The sequence below is a fragment of the Oncorhynchus masou genome, chromosome 32 (assembly GCF_036934945.1).
Source record: "Oncorhynchus masou masou isolate Uvic2021 chromosome 32, UVic_Omas_1.1, whole genome shotgun sequence".
Lineage (NCBI taxonomy): Eukaryota > Metazoa > Chordata > Actinopteri > Salmoniformes > Salmonidae > Oncorhynchus > Oncorhynchus masou.
The window spans coordinates 32,358,635-32,371,442 of NC_088243.1; positions in this window are offsets into that span (position 1 = coordinate 32,358,635).

Consider the following 12,808-nt stretch of genomic DNA (forward strand, 5'->3'; position numbering starts at 1 on the left):
TCTGGGCCATCTCTGCCCATGGAACGTACCTCGCCCACTCCCCTGGCCGGTCCTGGCAATACGACCGCAGAAATCTACCCACATCCTGGTTCACTATTTCCACCTGCCCATTATTTTTGGGGTGAAAACCAGAGGTCAGGCTGACCGAGACCCCCAGACGGTCCATGAACACCCTCCAAACCCGGGACGTAAACTGGGGACCCCGAATCAGAAACTATGTCCTCAGGCACCCCGTAGTGCCGGAAGACTTGAGTAAACAGGGCCTCCGCAGTCTGTAGGGCCGTAGGGAGACCGGGCAAAGGGAGGAGACGACAGGACTTAGAAAACCGATCCACAACAACCAGAATCATGGTGTTACCCTGGGACGGAGGAAGATCGGTAAGGAAGTCTACCAACAGGTGTGACCAAGGCCGCTGTGGAACGGGGAGGGGTTGTAACTTCCCTCTGGGCAGGTGTCTAGGAGCCTTGCACTGATCGCACACTGAACAGGAGGAGACATAAACCCTCACGTCCTTAGCTAAAGTGGGCCACCAGTACTTCACCCTAAGTCTTCGCACCATCCTATCGATACCCGGATGACCAGAGGAGGGTAGCGTGTGCACCCACCGAATCAACCTATCACGGACACCAAGCGGGACGTACCTCCGTCCATCTGGACACTGAGGTGGAGTCGGCTCTGACCGAGATGCCCGCTCGATGTCCACATCCACCTCCCACACCACCGGCGCCACTAGACAAGAGGCCAGAAGTATGGGGGTGGGATCGATGGACCGCTCCTCTGCATCATACTGACGGGACTGTGTGTCTGCCTTAGCGTTCTGGGAACCTGGTCTAAACAATATTGTAAATCTGAATCTGGTGTAAAACATGGCCCACTTTGCCTGGCGAGGGTTCAGCCTCCTCGCCGCCCAGATGTACTCCATAGTTTCGCTCCGCAGGGATGAGCTTCCTAGAAAAAGAAAGCGCAGGGGCGGAGTTTCAGTGGAGCGCCTGAGCGCTGGGAGAGCACGGCTCCAATCCCAGCCTCGGATGCGTCCACCTCCACTATGAATGCCAAAGAGGGATCCGGATGAGCCAACACGGGAGCCTCGGTAAACAGAGTCCTCAAGCGACAAAATGCTCTGTCCGCCTCAGCCGACCACCGCAGACGCACCGGTCCCCCCTTCAGCAGTGAGGTAATGGGAGCGGCCATCTGCCCAAAACCCCGGATAAACCTCCGGTAGTAATTGGCAAACCCTAAAAACCGCTGCACCTCCTTTACCGTGGTGGAAGTCGGCCAATTACTTACGGCTGCAATGCGGTCACACCCCATCACCAACCCTGATGTGGAAATGCGATAACCCAGGAAGGAGACGGCCTGTTGGGAGAACACGCATGTCTCAGCCTTGACGTACAGGTCATGCTTCAACAGTCGCCTAAGTACTCTGCAACCAGAGACACATTGCCTGCGCTTGTGGCGGAATAGATCAGAATGTCATTGATATATGCCACCACACCCTGCCCGTGCAGGTCCCTGAGAATCTCGTATATGAAGGATTGGAAGACTGCTGGGGCATTCTTCAACCAATACTGCATGACGAGGTACTCATAATGGCCGGATGTGGTACTAAACCCTGTCTTCCACTCATCTCCTTCCCGGATACGCACCAAGTTATACGCGCTCCTGAGATCCAGTTTTGTGAAGAAGCGTGCTCTGTGAAATGACTTAGTCGCCATAGCAATGAGAGGTAGCGGGTAACTGTACCCCACCGTAATAGAATTTAGACCTTTATAGTCAATGCACAGACACAGACCTCCCTCCTTCTTCTTCACAAAAAAGAAACTCGAGGAGGCAGATGACGTGGAGGGCCGAAAGTACCTCTGCCTCAGAGATTCAGAGACATATATTTCCATAGCCACCGTCTAACTCCTGTGACAGGGGATACACGTGACTCCTGGGAAGTGCGGCATTTACCTGGAGGTTTACCGCACAATCCCCTCGTTGATGGGGTGGTAATTGGGTCGCCCTCTTTTACAGAAGGCAATAGCCAAATCGGTATATTCGGGGGGAATGCGCATGGTGGAGCTTTGGTCTGGGCTCTCCACCGTCGTTGCACTGATGGAAACTCCCACACACCTACCTGAGCACTCCTCTGACCACCCCTTTAGAGCCCTCTGTAGCCACAAAATAGTGGGGTTGTGAAAGGCCAGCCAGGAAATTCCCAGCACCACTGGAAATGCAGGTGAATCCATGAGGAATAGAATCTCTTCGTGACCCCCCTGCGTAACCATGTCCAGTGGAGCCGTGGCCTCCCTGACCACCCCTGACCGTAATGGTTGACTATCTAGGGAGTGCACATGGAATGGTTTGTCCATCTGAACCAGGGTAATCCCTAACATATGCGCGAAACCACAGTCCATGATATTCTCCGCTGCGCCTGAATCTACTAGCGCCTTATGCTGGGAATGGGGGGAAAACTAAGGGAAAGAGATTAACACATACATGTGACCAACAGGGAGCTCTGGGTGAGCCTGGTGCTGACTCTGCCCGAACAGTACTCGGCCTGCCGTCTCGACTCCCAGACGAGCTCCTCCAGCACCGGTCGGCAGTGTGCCCTCTCCGACCCCACCCTGTGCAGGAGGAGGCTCCTCCTCCGATCGCCCTCGCTGCAGCACCCCCTAACTCCATGGGGGTGGAACCAACAGGTCCTGATCCGGACACCCGCGCGTAGCCAGCAAGTTGTCCAACCTGATGGACATGTCCACTAGTTGGTCCAGGTTGAGGGTAGCGTCTCTAAATGCTAGCTCATTGCGGACGTCCTCATGTAAGCTGCACCTATAGTGGTCAATCAGGGCCCTGTCGTTCCACCCTGCACTGGCGGCCAAGGTCCTGAACTCCAGCGCAAAGTCTTGAGCACTCCTCGTCTCCTGCCGTAGATGGAACAGACACTCACCTGGGTAGTGGTCCCTTGCTGAGTATGGTCCATCCCAGACCGCGTTGGCCCACTCCAGAGCTTTGCCTGACAGGCAGGAGGCGAGGGCGTTCACGCTCTCACCTCCCGAAGGAACCGGGTGCACGGTTGCCAGGTAAAGCTCCAGCTGGAGCAGGAAACCCTTGAACCCAGCAGCCGTCCCATCGTTCTCCCTCGGGAACGCGAGCCGAATACCGCTGGGGCCGGAAATGGAGAGCATGTCAGCTCCTGCTGATTCCATAGGTGGTGCGGAATTGTGTTACGTGCCTACTAAAGGAGGGAGGTGCAGGAATCAGGAGCAGGAGAGCAAGGAAGTCCCAGTGGCACAATAGTTTATTGAGCAGTCCCAACTCGACTACAACATGGGACTGAAACACACCCAAACGAGGTCGCCACACACACAGGGAAATAAACGCTACACACGGAGGAGAAACCTCTACTCCTAAACTCATACCAAACGGCACAACTGCCGTGAGAAAAGAAAACCCTGTGGTGCAGACACACACCCCTAACAACATAACCACAGAAAGCAATCCCGCACAAAGACTAGCAGGCAGCGGAGGTAAATATACCCACCGAAATCAACTAATAAGACACAGGTGTAAACAATAAGACAGACACAAATGAAAAGGAAAAATGGATCGGTGGCAGCTAGTAGGCCGGGCACGATGACCGCCCAAACAGGGAGAGGAGCCACCTTCAGTGGAACTCGTGACACGCAGGTCGTGCAGGCTGGGCACAACGCAAAAAGCTGAAGACGCGCTCTCTATTGCTGAGACGATAACTGAATAAATAGACCCAGAATAAATTGTAACTAAACTAAAATATTTTAGTGACTAAAATCTGACTAATAGGTGGACTGGACAAGAGTTTTTGGAGAGATTGAGAGCTTTTCACTGATAAGCCCAATAATATTAGCAGCACAGATGCCCAACACAGTTCTGTTCAGCAGTGGGAAGGACAGCAACACCTGGCAAACACAGCCTACATCAGCTGGTGAGCTGCGGGGGAGCAAACGATGAGAGTGGGCAGGCAGGCAGACAGGCTCTGCTCTGGCTCCGCCTCTGATTATAACCTAAACATCGCACAGGCGACTCTTTTGCTTCACCGCCAGCCTTCTAGTTAGCTACCCTTTGCCTGGTAAAGAAATACAAGTTGCTTTTCAAAATTAAAAACAATAGAAGAACAGTCTAGCTATGTTTTTCTCTCCCATGCGTAGGCTATCTTTGAACTTGTAGACTTGCTCAACCCCCCCACGTTTCCCACTGCATTTCATAAGGAAAGGATGATACCTCGTCAGTTGCACAACTGAATACATCAGAATCAGAGATGTGTGGGGGGCTGCCTTAAATTACATTATAGGCACCCACATGGAGCATTTGTTGTTAATTGCCTTGCTCAAGGGTAGAGCTATAGATTTTTCCACCTTGCTGGTGAAACCAGCTACCTTTCGGTTACTGGCGCAAACACTGTTAACCACTAGGCTACCTGTCTAGCAGATCTGTAGCCAAGTAGCCAAATCTCCCTCTTTTCCTCAAAGAAAACGGCTTGATTCTAGACATTAGGCTACCGTTCAAAGACATGGTTCGTACGTGCATTGGTGGGCCGTATTTTACATTCGTAAAGCATATCGCAGACTTGTGGACCAGATCGTTCACCATTTGTTTAGGCAACACCTTGTTCAGTCATGTTACATCATTAGCTAACTATAGCTAACAACGTGGGGTACGTTCAGCAGGACACACGGTTTTAGAACGTTAAAATAGAAATATGCATACCTTTCTGGCATGCTGAATAAGGAATAACATTATATTCATGGGGCTCTATTCATGGGGTTTCTATCTGCAACGTTCAAGAATGTGGCCATGGTTACATTACTAGTAGCCTTTTCGCAAACATTTGGTGGCACAGAAAAAGGATAGCAAACAATTTATTGACTAAATTCCTCTTGCCATTATGCTATATCTGACTGGGTAAATACCTTTGAGTTAATGTGTATCCAGTGACTCAAACTTGAGCATTTGGACCAGGACTCGGACTTCAGCCATAGGGACTCGTGACTTGACCTTTGGTGACTCGGACTTTGACTCGGACTCAAGCAGATAAAAAACAGATAAAAGAACACCTTACGCCACAGACATTTTTTAAATATTTTGTATTGTATTATGCAGTGTATCATGTATTGTATTATGTAGTGTTATGTATATGATGTATTTAATTTGTTGTGTTTTGTTTCCTGTTTGGATCCTAGGAAGAGTAGCCGCTGCCTTAGCAGTGGCTAATTGGGGATCCTAATAAAACACTAAATACCAAAGGCCAGGAGTTTTTTTTTTAAACCATGTGACTTGATTAGAAAAACTCTGGTCCCATCATAGCCCAGATTAAACCTGAACTATTTTAGTTGCCAGACCACTCTGGGACCTGTGGTGCCACCTCTGACAGCGGCTGCATGTGTGTAGTGCTGTAGACTTGTGGTTTTAGCCCTTGGAAGTGGAAACACAGAGGCAGTTCACGCTTCCTGTTTTTGTATAGGGCCCCTCGGAGGCAGGAAGTGATAGGGAACGTCTGGACTGTAGTCTATCTCTGCTGACTGTGGTGATATCTCTCGACTAGAATGTCCTCTCCCAGAAAGTGAATTTTCAACACTTTTTGAGTCTGAGTGAGGTGTTGTAACATGCCTATATAAGCAAGGAAAAGGTGTGCGTATGTATATATGTGGGTGTATTTTAACTAGGCAAGTCAGTTAATAACAAATTCTTATTTACAATGACGGCCTTGGAACAGTGGGTTAATTGTTCAATCTAGCAAGCTTTCGGTTACTGGCCCAATGCTCTAACCACTAAGCTACCTGCCGCAGAGTATTGGGGAGGAGCAAGAGGTGTAGACTAATTATCCTGTCTAGATACTAGCTAGAACAAAGAGAATGGATGAATAGACAGACTTGGGCAGTTATTTTGAGGGTTGATTAGGGTTAAGATCATTTGGCTTCTACCCTCAGGGATCGGTTTATGTGTGTGTGTGTGTGTGTGTGTGTGTGCGCGTGCGCGCGCGCGTGCTCTATGCTCTACCCTCTTTGTTCTGACCGTCCACTCATGCATGCTTTAGTCCCCGCCCACTGGCCTACTGCTGTGAAAGAGTTTTATCTGCCAAAACAGGGAGGGTGTGGGGCTGGGGCTATAGTATTCTTTCTCTCTTTTTCTTCCCCTTCCTCCTAAGTGCTGCATTTGGCATGTTGCCAGGGCAACCCGATTGCAGCAGGTAGAGAGTAGTAGATAAGCTCCTTATTAGGTTCAGCTACTGCAGTCCCCCCCTCTCTCTTACCACGATTTCCCGCCACTCCAAGGGGAGGAGCTGCCTGCTGTCGGAATAAGAAGACTCAGGCCAAACCCCAGTGTAACTCATTCTGCGTTTACAACCAAGTGGAAAGTTGGTAATTACCAGTTGTGAAGTCTTACATTTGAGTTGGGTGCATTCATGTTTCGAACAGGGAAACACCATCCCACATGGAGGTCATTAGAAGGCTTGTGATCATTTTCCATTTTTTTTGCCCATAAAAAGTAGCCTATATCCAGCGCTGTTTTCACTTTTAATCAAAAGGAAGATGAACAGAATACATTTTGTATTTACAATTTGTATTTTGTTCTTACCATAAACAACAATAATTGATGAAGTTACCGCCATGCTTGCCGTCTTTTTGGTTGACAAATGGGATGATAGGCGAGTTTCCCAACTAGAAATTACCAGTTTGAGTGGCATTCACATGGATTTTTCCAAAGTTGTGTGCTGGTAGTTATGAAATTACGAGACGTTGGAATGGAGCATTAACTCAGTGGGTGCTGCCTCGTCATCCTGTTAACCCATACACCCCCAGATCACTGTGAGCTTTTATAGAGATCACAAAGACTGAGGCTTTACGTGTCATGATTCTAATTTAGGGACTTGGTCATTAAGGACAACACAGCCAAAATGTATTTTTCCGTTCTTACTGCTACATGATACACCGAAAGGCTGTAAATCATAGTTTGATTTCTGTAGCACCGTCATTTGCAGACGACACCAGAAAGCATTGCACGTGATGTAATCATAATCAGTAATTATCAATGTAAACCATGAATTCTCAGATGACAGAATTTTAGATTCAGTTCTTCTAAATTCCACAATTGTTCTTTCATATCCCTTCTGGAAAATTTGGAATTTCACTTATCCATTGCTGCCCTCTAGTGGGGATAATAACCAAGCGCGAGGACCCCCCCAAAAAAAGTCCTATGAAATTGAACTTTCTGCAAGTGCACACAAACACCATAAATCATGTCAAACAGACTGTAAAAATGAACAGGGTCACACAAAGTGTTTCTTGGTAGTCTTTAAAAAATCTACTTTGAACAAAGGTTTCCACCTAAAATCACATGGTTATGGGCTTAAAAGTTGAAGACATCTGTACCATGTCAGATATAGAGGTTACATTGATTGATTTTTAAGTGTGTATCCCAATATTGCACTTCATATACATAAGAGAAGACTGAAATATAACAAAAAAAGTTTGACATAGAAACACAGAATTTTCGGAGTAAAAAAAACAAACTTTTATTAATTATGAAATTATGAAAAATATGAACAACATTCCACCCATGAGCCTACTAGAGGGCGATTTTGTCATTAGACTGCAGGAAAGGGATATTTTATGCTTTGCATCTCTGTAATTCAACACTAAGAAAGCTAAGTAAGTATTACATTTCGTTAAAAGTTAATATTCCTGAACATATAATCTGTAGTATTTCCAATTTCCTTATAGTAAAGTAATAACACTAAAGCAATAACATTTAGAATGAAAAGAGCATTGAAAATGTGTTATGTGGTAAGCGGATACTTTTTTTAAATGAAGAAAGTATGTAAGTTTTTTTTAACACAAAACAGCCTGGAGAGGGTCACAGCTCACAGCAGGCCACATTATGCTGCTGCTGCTCAAATGGATGGAACATTTTATATACAGTGCATTCGGAAAGAATTCAGACCCCTTCAATTTTCCCACATTTTGTTACATTACAGCCTTATTCTAAAATTGATTGAAACAATTTTTTTCTCATAATGATAAATAATGACAAATACCCCACAATGATAAAGTGGAAACAGGATTTTAGAAATGTTTGCTGATATACTAAAAATAAAAAACAGAAATACCTTATTTACATACAGTGGGTCAAAAAAGTATTTAGTCAGCCACCAATTGTGCAAGTTCTCCCACTTAAAAAGATGAGAGAGACCTGTAATTTTCATCATAGGTACACTTCAACTATGACAGACAAAATGAGAAGAAAAAAATCCAGAAAATCACATTGTAGGATTTTTAATTTATTTATTTGCAAATTATGGTGGAAAATAGGTATTTGGTCACCTACAAACAAGCAAGATTTCTGGCTCTCACAGACCTGTAACTTCTTCTTTAAGAGGCTCCTCTGTCTTCCACTCGTTACCTGTATTAATGGCACCTGTTTGAACTTGTTATCAGTATAAAAGACACCTGTCCACAACCTCAAACAGTCACACTCCAAACTCCACTATGGCCAAGACCAAAGAGCTGTCAAAGGACACCAGAAACAAAATTGTAGACCTGCACCTGGCTGGGAAGACTGAATCTGCAATAGGTAAGCAGCTTGGTTTGAAGAAATCAACTGTGGGAGCAATTATTAGGAAATGGAAGACATACAAAACCACTGATAATCTCCCTCAATCTGGGGCTCCATGCAAGATCTCACCCCGTGGGGTCAAAAGGATCACAAGAACGGTGAGCAAAAATCCCAGAACCACACGGGGGGACCTAGTGAATGACCTGCAGAGAGCTGGGACCAAAGTAACAAAGCCTACCATCAGTAATACACTACGCCACCAGGGACTCAAATCCTGCAGTGCCAGACGTGTCCCCCTGCTTAAGCCAGTACATGTCCAGGCCCGTCTGAAGTTTGCTAGAGAGCATTTGGATGATCCAGAAGAAGATTGGAAGAATGTCATATGGTCAGATGAAACCAAAATATAACTTTTTGATAAAAACTCAACTCGTCGTGTTTGGAGGACAAAGAATGCTGAGTTGCATCCAAAGTACACCATACCTACTGTGAAGCATGGGGGTGGAAACATCATGCTTTGGGGCTGTTTTTCTGCAAAGGGACCAGGACGACTGATCCGTGTAAAGGAAAGAATGAATGGGGCCATGTATCGTGAGATTTTGAGTGAAAACCTCCTTCAATCAGCAAAGGCATTGAAGATGAAATGTGGCTTGGTCTTTCAGCATGACAATGATCCCAAACACACCACCCGGGCAACGAAGGAGTGGCTTCGTAAGAAGCCTTTCAAGGTCCTGGAGTGGCCTGGCCAGTCTCCAGATCACAATCCCATAGAAAATCTTTGGAGGGAGTTGAAAGTCCGTGTTGCCCACCAACAGCCCCAAAACATCACTGCTCTAGAGGAGATCTGCATGGAGGAATGGGCCAAAATACCAGCAACAGTGTGTGAAAACCTTGTGAAGACTTACAGAAAACGTTTGACCTCTGTCATTGCCAACAAAGGGTATATAACAAAGTATTGAGATAAACTTTTGTTATTGACCAAATACTTATTTTCCACCATAATTTGCAAATTCATTAAAAATCCTACAATGTGATTTTCTGGATTTTTTTCCTCATTTTGTCTGTCATAGTTGAAGTCTACCTATGATGAAAATTACAGGCCTCTCATATTTTTAAGTGGGAGAACTTGCACAATTGGTGGCTGACTAAATACTTTTTTGCCCCACTGTAAGTATTCAGACCCTTTGCTATGAGACTCGATATTGAGCTCAGGTGCATCCTGTTTCCATTGATCATCCTTGAGATGTTTCTACAACTTGATTGGAGTCCACCTGTAATTAATTGGGCGGGATTTGGAAAGGCACACACACACACACACACACACACCTGTCTATATAAGGTCCCAGAGTTTACAGTGCATGTCAGACCAAAAACCAAGTCATGAGGTTGAAGGAATTCTCTGTAGAGCTCTGAGAAAGGATTATGTCGAGGCACTGATCTGGGGAAGGGTACCAAAACACTTCTGCAGCAAACTGAGCAATCAGGGGAGAAGGGCCTTGGTCAGGGAGGTGACCAAGAAACCGATGGTCACTATGACAAAGCTCCAGAGTTCCTTTGTGGAGATGGGAGAACCTTCCAGAAGGACAACCATCTCTGCAGCACTCCACCAATCAGGCCTTTATGGTAGAGAGACCTGAAAAGAGACCTGAAAATAGCTGTGTGCCAAGCTTGTAACGTCATACCCAAGAAGGCTCAAGGCTGTAATCACTGCCAAAGGTGCTTCAACAAAGTACAGAGTAAAGAGTCTGAATACTTTTGTAAATGTGATATTTCAGAATTTTTTTCAATAAATTTGCAAAAATGTCTAAACTGTTTTTGCTTTGTCATTATGGGGTATTGTGTTTAGATTGAAGGGAAAAAAATATTTAATACATTTTAGAATAAGACTGAACATAACAAAATGTGGAAAATGTCAAGTGGTCTGAATGCATTGTAGATTCGATTTGTAACCATTGGGGAAATGTGTGTTTATGTGTTATGGATGGTTCAATCAGAGTATGTTAGGTAACCATCTCTGATACATCTGTTACATGTGTTTCTGCTAAATGAGTTTATGGTGCATCTGGTAACCTTTTATCAAAATTCTTTACTAAGCCCTTTACAGGATGTCTGTGTAATATCTCTTCCAGACCCTAGTAACAGATTGTACAGTAACTGCCTCTGTTGTGTTAAAACCATATCACCAACGCGGATATGGTTATCCATTTGTTCTCTTCAAAGCATTTTCCTGGGGCGTCTGCCTGCCTCTCTAACATAATTTCATAAGCTACACATATAGCCTGGACTCACAGCAGCCAATCAGTTTCCAGCGTGGGTGTCCCACCGTTGCTTAGTTACTGCTGATGTGCCTTAATTCTATCAGTTGACAGAGCTGCAGGTGTTGGGAAGAGAGGCAATAAGAAATCATAGAAGGCAGAGGGGACCAATGATCCAGTGACACCATTTCCCAGTCCACTATGCAAGGAAAAGGAAACACCCCTTAGCAGTCAAGGAGAGGGGAGTGGTGTGAGGGAAACCATGGGTAAAGTTTGAACCTTCCTTCATTGAACCTGCTTCAAACCTGCCTTGAACCTGTCTGACTGTAGTACTACATCACATTAACATTTACAGTTTAGCACAAGCCTCTGCTTTGGTGATCTCTGAATGTTTTAGTATATGGTCCAATATCCCTATAGCTCTGTTCTGTCTGTGTGCACGCGGTTGTGCACCTTTTTAATTGTTTTTAAATGGGTTTATAGTAAAGACGTAATTTAACTGTAGAAATGTATTACCTTTTAATGTGCCATGAACACAACCAGTCATGATGTTTTCATCTGATTGTGAAACAAATTACTTCAAAAAGTAGGTTACCTTAGCACGTTCATCCCAAAAAATTCCAGCATCTGAACAGCACACTGTGCACATGACAACTTTCCTCAAATTTGCAAGTGGCTGAAACGACTGTATCTCAGCATCCGAGTGAGCGAAATCACGCCCCTCTGGCTTACTACAGTGTACAGTATGTAGCCCATGTACAGTATCTGATGCTGTACATGGGCTACACATACCATTAGATTCATGGGCGAGATGTAACAGTTTTCTTCCTGGGAAGGAGAGGAGGACCAAAATGTAGCGTGGTTATTTATAAACATCTTTAATGAAAGATGAAAACGTGAACACTATACAAAATAAGATTATAAGTATTAAAATAAGTATGTGTGTGTGTGTGTGTGTGTGTGTGTGTGTGTGTGTGTGTGTGTGTGTGTGTGTGTGTGTGTGTGTGTGTGTGTGTGTGTGTGTGTGTGTGTGTGTGTGTGTGTGTGTGTGTGTGTGTGTGTATGTGTGTGTGTAAACCAAAACAGTCCTAACTGGTGCAAAACACAGATACAGGAACAATCACCCACAAAATACCTAAAGAATATGGCTGCCTAAATATGGTTCCCAATCAGAGACAACGATAAACACCTGCCTCTGATTGAGAACCACTCCAGGCAACCATAGACTTACCTAGAACACTCAACTGAACACAACCCCATAGACTACAAAACCCCAAGACAAATCAAGACACATAAATCACCCATGTCACACCCTGGCCTAACCAACATAATAAAGAAAACACAGAATACTAAGGCCAGGGCGTGACAGTACACATACCTCTGCCTCCGCGTTGACGACGATGGCAGTATTGTAAGCAGCAACTGTCTTTTTACTAAAGAAATGCATTCATTTAGGTAATTTTTCTGTTAAAATGAAATATTCTCTATTTTTCTTTTCTCTGCCACGCTCTGAAAAGCCTAAATGCTACAGCTTAATTTCAATGAATGTCACGTTTGCGATCATATCACGTGAAAGAATGCACAGGAACATTTTCAGGCTGGAATAGTTCATTGAGCAGAAAAAAAGTATTAAATTATGCCCAGCTCACGAGGCCCCTTGATGATGTGAGACCTGAGGCAATTGCCTCTTTCACCTAATGGTAAGTCCGCCACTGCATACATGCGTACTGTTAGGCAAGCCTATTAATTTGGTGGGTGCTGTGTTTACACAGGCAGCCAAATTCTGATTAATTTTTTCTACTAATTGGTCTTTCGACCAATCACATCAGATATTTTCACATCAGATGTTTTTCAGAGCTGATCTGATTGGTCAAAATACCAATAATTGAAAAAAATATCAGACGTTCGAATTAATTGGAAATGTGTGTATTAATTGGAAATGTGCTACATTATAAAGTGGATAAAACAAATTGCATCAATC